Raw genomic sequence first — 9,870 nt, forward strand, 5'->3', positions numbered from 1 at the left:
TTCTTAGCTGGAGTTTCTAATATGGTAAACATTGCTAGCTCTAACCCACAGAATAAAACCATTTTGGGGTCCTCAGTAATTTTCCAGAGTGTAAGGGGTTCTAGAGAATGAAATTTTGAAAACTGCTCCCCCTTTTCCTCATTACAGAAGGAATAGATGTTTCTTATAAAACATACAGAGAGCCAACATATGAAACAAGTAATAATCTATAATCCTATCATCAAGAAATACTCTTTCAGTAGTTCTCTCTTCCCATATCAATATCACATGTATATTAGCGATTCTGAAATACTGTTTTGAAGCCAAGACGTCTTTTTTTAAGGCATTGTGTACCATGCCAAATATGTCCTTTAAAATAGGGTCAGGAGCTGCTATAAGAGGCTGCAGCCCAGACGAATCAATTACCGGTCACCTTGTACATTTCAGTGTGTGACAGAGCCTCCTGTTGTTAACATGACAGATAAACATCTTTGCAGGGAGATTATTGCAGTCATTTCCTCGATTTTTCTCCTCCAAGCATCCCCTGGATGTTAACGTGTTGGATCAAAGGATAGTCATATTTGAAGGGCATTTGTTACATTTGTGGCCAGATTCTTCTCCGACTCAGTGGCTCTCCCTGAGGCCAAGGGCTGGGTCTCTCTCACTCTCTCCCGTGTGGCCACAGAATGAATGAATGAATCAGTGTCTTTGTATTCAAGGCATTAGCAGCTAAAACAAAATTGTATTTGCTTAGGAAATATGGTCCCTCATCAGTATTCTGTCTCGTAATTTCTTTTCCGTTGGTGACGTGAGGCTGAGATCGTTGGCACGTGTTTCTTGAACATTTGTCTTTGTTCTTTGTCAACTGACAACACAATGGGCTCTCGACACTCAGCTCTTTTCACCTCCCAGCACTGGGGCTCCTCGCTAACCAGCTCCCGCCACTCAGCCAGGGCGGAGGGAAGAACTGTCCAGTGTGAGGGGCGTGGTCTGAGCGATGGATCTCCCATGATGCTGCGGGAGGGAAGAGCGGTTTTAAAATCAGGGATTAATTGCTCACATTGAATAATCAGGGAACAGCCTATGAGAAAATCACCGTTCTACGTTCTCATAAAAAATACACGTGTTTGGCAACATCCTCTCCTCACGATGGACTGGGACTTAAAATTAGCTGTGCCTTTTAAAGGGACATGGGTGCCCCAGTTCACCTGGGTCCCCACTAGTCCCCTCCCCCGCCTCTGGCCCCGAGTTCCAGTCATAATTTGTTATTTATCCTTCCCCTTATGCTATCAGTTTTCTTAGGGTTAATTTGAAAGAGTCACAAACTTTCTTATGCTCAGGTTTCTATCAAAAGGACAAAAGAAGAGCAGGGGTCGCCAAGTGTCCACGACAATGTGAAAGTATAGGTTACATATTTAATACCATGTATAACACTGTCCATAAACAGAATTGTAGATAAGTAATACGCACAGCGTGTCTGTATTTAAAACGGCACATAGAATTTTTAAATCCAATATGAAACTATCGTTTTTTTAAAAAAGTCATCTAAACTCTGGAAAAAGGCCTAGGCATCAAGGTTTTTTTTACTGATGGAGAGTTTACACCGAGGTGTGTGGTGGGTGCCCGAGGCCTTTTTGACCCCAGTAGGCACGTGGGTGTGTGAGTCCTCCTGGGGGGGGGGGTCTTCATCTGTCTTGGTTTGCCGTGGTGTCCACCTGCCATGCCACCTGAATTACTACTCACGTGTTTTCTCTAACCTGACTCACAACGTTATTGAGCATATTTAAAAAAATTGAATATGACTACCATAAAATAAAAACTGGTATTATTTCCCACAAGTAAAAGATATCATTGCAAACAATAATGCAACAAGGGTAAAGAAAGATTTTGCATTCCAGCTCAGTTTTGTTGCCCACCCAAGACCCCTGTCTGAGCCCTGCTGACTGCTGAGAGTGTTAAAGAAATCCCAGCATCAAATGAAGACTTTCTCCTTGACATAATTAGAAACGTTAGTTCATAATTGAAAGAGGGTCGCCCAGGGGATGACTTTCTCAATTGAGGATTTAATGTTATTTAAAAGCTTACTTTACATACCAGGTAAGATTTTCTTTTCTCTCACCACTGGTAAGTATTCCATAACTTGTGAAACATTACCCCAATATACTATTAATCATTTATTAATCGAATAAAAAATATCTGTATTACCACATGGGTTACTTCCACCTTCCAGCTACTGTGTCAGCCTGTAATTGATTGGACAGTTACCACGCTGTGCTGTTCTTCTTTGATCCTGACACAACCCTTTGAACTAACCTTTTGTACTAGCTGTCAATGGTCCCCACTCCCCATTTTACTGATTAGAAAAGAGGTGCTTTGAGGAGAAATTTAGCAAGGTTCTCACAAGTAGTAGGTGATAGAACCGAAATTCAAATCCAGAGCCGACATTACTTGTGATGGTTTGAGGTTGTTTTTCATTGGATCCACCTCCCAACTCACGATGGCCAACCCCTCAAGCCCCAGCCCCCGCAATTTAAGAAACCAATGCTGTGCCCAGGGCCAGGCTAGGAAACTCCCTACTGGTGCTATTTCCCCTTGACAACAAAGGGAGGCGTGGTTTCAGTCCCTTAGGGAGGTGTGAGCCGCCCTAACCTGTATTTCTACACAGGGGAATTCTGATTAAAGTTAACAACTAGATCACCTTTTGGGAAACACAAGTTTAAAACGAGACAACTTACTTATATGCTGAGAAAGGGGCAGCGTGGCTTGGGCCTTCTTCCCCACGGATGGATTTACAGAACTTTATGGACCAATTACAGTGAGAGAAGACACGACTTCTTTGAATCCAGGAAGATGGAAACTCTGCATTAGCTGCCTGCTAATGGCACCTATCCACCCATTCAATCATCCATTCACCCACCTACCTACCAACTCATGCAAGTACCATTCATGCATGGATCCATCCACCTATCCATCCATCCAATCATCCATCCACCCATCCCCCATCCACCCATCTATTTATCCATGCAGCCATTCATTCATTCATTCATTCATCCACTCGTCCTTTTTTCCTTCCATCACTTATCAAGCACAAACTTTCCCGGTACTGTATTAAGTGCTAGGACTACACAAGGATACGAACATGAAAAGAGTCTAGTTTCTGTCTGGACCACAGACTAACAGGGAGAAAGACATATGTATAAACTGAAAACAAAAAGGTGTTCCAATAGCAGTCAACAAAGAGGGAAACGAGGCTTGAGGAGGAGATGCCCCATCTCAGCCCAGGGCGGGGACAAAGACCTCCCCAAACAAACCCCTTTTACGTGAGAGTTGAATAAAAAAGAGGCGTCGATGAGGGAAAGCCAGGGTGCAGCAGGGTGGGGAATGGTACTTCTAGCACCGAGAGCGGCATGCGCAAAGGCTTGGCACACACACCACGCTTCTTGCAGAACAATGCTGGCACACAAGGCCCAGGTTTTAGGTTCTGCACCGATGGCCTCGCCCTTGGCTGGTCTTCCTGGATGTTCAGATTCTTGCCTGGATTCTCTCTGCCTAAGGACTTGGATTTCCCTGCGTGTTTGCCGTCTGATGTTGGCTGACTCTTGGTCAATATTGTCTCAGTTCGTTTGGCACCAGGATGAAGTGCCACGGTATTACTGAGAGCAATTAACCTTTAGCATTCAGCCCAATGTATCTGCTGTCTCCCCGTCGGACGAGAGGCTGGGCTCTTCTCCAGCTCCTGTCTCCTGGCCCAGGGCTGCCGGGTGGTAGGCATTTACTCCACAATTACTTTGTCTACAGACAAATGCAGTGGAGGTTCGCTTGCACGTCTGAGGCCAAAACCAATGTCTGTTTCCTTCACGTGTTTGCAAAGGACACAATTTTACAGCATGACAGTACATATCAGGGAGTCTGCAGGCAAGTTGGATCTGTTAGTCCCCACAACACCCTGGTGCCCAGCTTTGCTTTCATCTGTACGCTTACGAAAAAGTGAACTTGGAATTGCAAAGGCGGTGCAATCTTAGGCGGGTTACTCAACTTCTCTGGGCTTTAGTTTTCTCCACCTGTAATCATGAGGATGGTAGTAGCATCTACCTCATGGCACTTTTATGTGGTTTAAGGAAGTTAATATTGGAAGTATTCAGAACAGTTCCTGGCATAGATTAAACATATAAATGGCTTGTTTAATGCAGTAAAAATAGTTGTGGGGTTGGGGCCGTGGTTAGGAGCAACGGGGCGGGAGCTAGGCAGATGTGGGTTCTCGTGGGAGTTCTGCCCCCTTGCAGCTGTGCAGTCTTGGGCAAGTGACCGAACATCTCTGATACCCCGTGTAGTCACTGCAAAAATGAGGATAAGAATAGTCCCCTGCTTTGGGGATTATGTGGGTTTGGAATGAGATAGCACACGCGGCATTCTCGGGGCCATGATGGCGTAAAATAAACGATGGTCATGAGGTTTAGTGCTGTTATTATTCCTCACCTTAAGCCCTGAGTTGGCCAAAATAAAGAATAAGAAAAAATCAGACGTGTAAAAGCAAAGAGAACCTCCATGTCCTTGCAATTTCAACCACCTGTCCAACCTCGGGCACCTACCATGTGACAGGGATCTCTGTGGGGATAAAGGGGACCCTGACTCAGCTGGGCCACAGGGGATATTAGTGTTCTCTTATAAACGTGGATCCTGAGTCTTGGTGACCTGCCCAAGCTGACCCAAGTGCTTAAGTGACAAAGACAGCATTTAAGCGCCGTCTGCATTTTGTTCGATGGTGGCCCTGTCCTGGCCGTACAGGGACCAGCCAGACCTGGCGTTGCCTTTTGCTGCGGGACCCATGGTGAGTCTCTTCACTCCCCTCAAATCCCTCCGCTGTGGACACGAGGAACAATCGTGGCTACTGTCTGGGCTTCGGTGCAGTTCCAGCGGTCAGCAGTGGTCAGGGCAGGGCCGGCCACGTGGTGCCTGGCACACAGCGCTCAGTCAGTGTCTGCGGGAATTCAATTTGTGACTAGTGTTTTTTACTAGTCATGATTCGTCACATTCCCAACGCTACCTGCAGCTCCCAAAAGAAGAGCGAGAAGAGGCTGTTTGCAAACTGGGGCCACGGGTGTTCTCGCCCTGTTGTGGCATCGGTGATGACTCATTGCTTGCTGTCGTTTCCTGGGAGTCAGGTGTTTTTCGCCTCTCAGTTACAGTGTGTAGACTCTCACAGGAGGACACTGCCTTGTCTGAGAGCCAGGACAGCTGGGCAGAGAGACAGCAGGTGGACCAGGAGCTCCTGCAAACCAGCCATGCCCTCGCGACCGTGTTCGCTTCCCGGAGAGCAGCTCTGGGCCCCTGACAACGTCTGCGAAGAGGAGCGCCCTGTTTTAAGAACTGGGTGGTCCCCCATCGTTTTTCTCCCCCTGGGGCTGTGAAAGCGGAGGACGGTGGCCAGAACCCCGGAGGGCCATCCAGTCAGGGCCAAAACGAGACGGAGGTTCCCAGGCCAATGAGGCCAATTCAAGGAACGCTCAGCGCTGGCAAGACTGGTTGCCAAGGTGCTGGGGGGAGACCGGACAGCGGGAGAAGCCAAGGGCAGCCCCCGCAGATCCAGGAAAGGCGAGCAGGACAAAGCTTGCTGCTGTAAGAGCAACAGCGACTTTCTGTAGAAGGACACGGGACAGCCTACGGTCACCTCATTCTCCCTCCTTTCCTCTAGTTTCCTGCCCGGTGTCCCCATTGGCCGAACCCAACAGGAAGCCCAAGGGCAGAGCGCTCCGCCCACGGTGTGTGGACACGGTGCGCACAGGCCGGCCTTGGGGGCAGAGCGCAGGTGCGGAGGGGCGGGAGGTTGCCCATTAAATTCGGGCAAATCTTCTAAAAACGAGGACATCAGGCTGCGTTCCCCGTGCCAGAACCCCCGCAGCTTTCTCAGGAAAGAATATTGCGCAGGCCCGGGTCCCGGTGTATTGTACTATTTTAAGGCCATTGTGGTCATTCCCACGTGCAGCGAAGGTGCGAATCCCTGTGGTGGGGCTCTATTCCCTACTTTACTGGGGGCCGAGATTGCAGTCCGGCCGATTTGCCGGGACATCGGTAACCAGGGAAGATCATGAAAGCAAGTGTGTGGACAAAACTCGGTATTGTATCAGCCCATCACAGTGGTATCATTCCCCTCTTCCCCCCTGGCTCCCGAGTACCCACGCCACTGCGCAAGCCATGGAGACCGATGGAGTGCGCTTACCCCAGCTCCCCTGGGACCTCCACTTTCTCTCAGCCTGCCCTGGAGAAGAACAATACCCCCATTGAATGAGCTCTGTCGCTTGAATGGGAACCTGCTTTAACAATTCCGGCTTTCCTGTTCGCGTGCCATTATTTAAACAAGCTGGGTCACAAGAGCCTCCTCCAAATTGCAAGACCGCCTTGTTTTCCTATCTGCAGCCTGTAAGGCACAAAGGGTACAGCCAAACTGAATTTTCCTCCGCTGAGGAGACTGAAGAGTGTACGCATCCTAAGTGGGTTCTCCTTCGGAATGATTTAGTTCTGGAGCCAGACTGTCCTGCATGAGTCGTGGGCGGAGCCTATCCACACAGGGGGTGGGGGTGTGGGGGGGGTGGGGTGGGGGGTGGGGGTCGGGGGTGGAGCCCATTTCCTCCTTGGGAAGCAGCGTTTGTTTCCCAGTTCGTGGGAACAATTGTTTGTTTCCTGATGTGGGAAAAGTGTGCAGCCTTTCAACAGCATAAACTCCCGACCCTCACATTTAGAGAATATCTAATGAGAAGCCCCCACTGATTTCGAGACTTGAAAATGCCCCTATTCCTGTTGAGTCGTGCAAGGACTTCAGGGAAACCATTATAACCACTTTTTGAAAAACTTACTATGTTTATCGGGGTGACACTGGTTAATAAAATGACACAGGTTTCTACTGTATAATTCCGTAATACATCATCTGTATATCGTATGGTGTGTTCACCACCCCGAGTCAAGTCTCTTTCCGTCACCATGTATTTGGCCCCCTTTCCCCGTTTCTCGCACCCCCACCCCCTCCCCTCTGGTAACCACAAGACCAATAAAAGAGCAGTGATTTTCACACACACTTGCTTTAATGATGTGCTTTGTGTTTCTGCTCGTGCATAGTATTTGTCTGTGTCTATGAGGTTTTGTTTGTCGTGGTCATTTATTTGTTGCTTTTGGTTTTCTCTCTTATGAGTGAAATCATATGGTTCTTCACTTTTTTTCTGCCTGACTTATTTTGGTTGCCATGGTGTTTTCCAGGTACATCCACGTTGTTGCAAATGGCACCATTTCACCTTCCTTATGGCTGAGGAGCACTCCAGTGTGTGTGGGCCACAGCTTCTGCACCCAGTCTTCTCTCCAAGGACACTTTGGTTGTCTCCAAGTTCTCCTGCAGTGAACACAGGGGTGCATATATATTTGTAAGTAAATGTTTTGCAAAAGTTCAGGCAGATACCCAGAAGAAGGATTTCTAATCATATGGCAACTCTGTTTATAATGACACCAGCCTCCATGTGCCCAGTTAAACCGGTGACAGAGTCCCGTCTTCCAACGAGAGGTCTGCACCCTCAAGGAAGAGGGTTAAGTGCGAGATTGATGACTAGCTTTGAGATTCTTCATTCAAAAAAGATGCAGTGTCTGCCTCCTAAGAGCCATTATAATATTGGCATTGATGGGGTCCCGGGCATCTTGTCAAATTCTGATGTGGAGTATCTCATTTAATGCCAATAATGGACATATCAGATGGGAAATGCTACTAATCCCACTTTTCAGATGACAAAACCAGGGGTCAGTGAGGTTATAACCTGCCCTACAGCACACGACCCACAGACGTCATTGCCAAGATCGGAACATGGGTCCCAGGCTACTGAAGACCCACTCACTCCTCCCCAAAACACATGGGACGTCACTGGTGGGGAGCAAGAGGCCTTGAGGTACCAGACAAATGGATTCTGGGTATTTCACATTAATGAATCAAGCAATCAATACAGCAAGTGGTATTCTACACAGCTTGACAGATATGATTATTTAGGACAAGGACAAATAACTAAATGTATAGATTACAGGAAAAGAATTGAGTAAATAATAAACCAGTCAGCTCATGTTGAAAATGTTAATAGCTTATTTGAGTAACTGGGAAATGATTTCTAATTGGTAGAACAGACCATGGGGCAGCCCCCTTGATTACATATATTTTTAATGAGTTAAGTTCATTTAAAAATATTTATTTTGGAGGAAGGGGGAGGGAGGGAGAGAGAGAGGGAGACACCAACGTGTGGTTGCTTCTTGTGCACCCCCAACCAGGGAGCTGGCCTGCAAACCCAGGCATGTGTCCCAACTGGGAATCGAACCAATGACCCTTTGCTTTGCAGTCTGGTGCTCAACCCACTGAGCCACACCAGCCAGGGCAAGTGACTTAAATTCTTATTCTTAGAGCCATAGCCCCCAAATAGAACACAGACTCAAGCTCCGGCATTTTACCCTTAGCAAAGGTTGCTGAAAGTGCTGTGTGACGTAAGGGGCTGGAGTGACCTTGCTGATCCGTCACCAAGCTGCTGTGTGACCAACCCAACCGGCAAGTCACTTCATCTTTCTGTGCTTTCTGTTTTCTTTTTACAAAATGAAGGGTATGGAAATGTTCGGATGTAAAGCATTTTTCAGTGCTAACTTTCCGGGAGGGCACATCTTTACGGGACACTCCTCTTCAGCTTATTTTCTTTTCAGGGGAGATAGCAAAACGCCGTCCCCCACTTTCCCAAATTATGCAGTCGAGTTTCCCACATCTGGGGAAATCGCAGGGGTCCGCACACCGGAGTGCAGTGGATAAGCCTCGCCCTGGGAAAACCGCCTTCGTGATCGCGGCATCTCCCCTGCCAGGGAAATGTCTCTCCAGCTATTTTTTGAGGTGACCCAGCAGGGAGCTCTGGAGGTGGACGATTTGTGTGGTCACTACTTTTTGCTGTGTTTTTTAGATTCCCGCTCCTCCGGGTCTCAGAGGAAGCCCGGGGCCGTAGGGTTCATACCCATATATATATATATATTTTTTTGCCGACCTGCCAACAACGCCTGAAAGAAAGGCGAGGAGGAGGGTGGGTACCGTGTAGGACGTGTTGTGTCTGCCAAGATTAATTAAGGGGCCATTTTCGCGCAGCCCTGTGCACTTCCCAAGACAACCAGCAGGTGGCGACGTTGCATTTTATTTCAGGTGGTCAGGGCCTGGTGCTCCTCCAGGGGAGAGGTTTTGTGAAACAATACATAGTTCCCCCCATTCTCTTCTCCCTCCTCCTCGTTTTTAAAAAATCGACACCAGGAATCATTAGCCTCCGGAATAAATAAAGGCGATCTTTGTCACTTGATGCTATAGAAATATCAGGAAAGCCCCAACAGAGCGAAAGGACAGCATCATTAGCCTTGCCCCAGGGACTTGTTAGGAGTGCACACCGTTCAGCCCCACCCCAGCAGGGCGGACTGGGAAACTCCGGGAGGGCGTGGGGAAGTCCGCGTTGGGGGGAGGGGCCAGCCCTGGGCGTCTTCAGGAGCCCCCTCTCCCCCCCCCCCCCCATTCCCGCGCCCTGGGGTGGGAGAACCTGTGCGCCGGAAGGTTCTCCCTTTCCATGCCCAGTGTGAGGCGGTAGAGAGGGGGCGTTCGGTGAGTCCGGGGTCCCGCAGTTTCGAGCCCCAGGCGGGAGGGGGGCTTCAAAATGCGGTCTCACACCCAGATGTGCCGGGCGAGGGTTTGCATTTTCACCAGATCCCGGGGGTCTGCACCACTTCTTTCTCCTCCCTTTTCTTTCCTTTCTCTTCCTCCTCTCCTCCGCTGCCCGGGGCTAGGACGGCTTTCTATTTTACTTTTCCAGCACCAGTTCTGACTGCGAACCCTGTGGTTCAGCTGGTAAAGAAGAA

General features: G+C 48.6%; 1 non-coding gene across 1 annotated transcript; it reads right to left on the bottom strand.

Annotated features, from left to right (window-relative positions):
* Positions 1 to 8,690: 8,690 nt before the first annotated feature.
* LOC119040653 (U1 spliceosomal RNA) lies at positions 8,691 to 8,852 on the bottom strand. Its single transcript, XR_005080899.2, has one exon. It is a non-coding gene; the product is annotated as a U1 spliceosomal RNA (small nuclear RNA).
* Between the last annotated feature and the right edge of the window lie 1,018 nt (positions 8,853 to 9,870).

Source organism: Artibeus jamaicensis, unplaced genomic scaffold (assembly GCF_021234435.1).
Source record: "Artibeus jamaicensis isolate MK-2021 breed Jamaican fruit bat unplaced genomic scaffold, CSHL_Jam_final contig_685, whole genome shotgun sequence".
Classification (NCBI taxonomy): domain Eukaryota; kingdom Metazoa; phylum Chordata; class Mammalia; order Chiroptera; family Phyllostomidae; genus Artibeus; species Artibeus jamaicensis.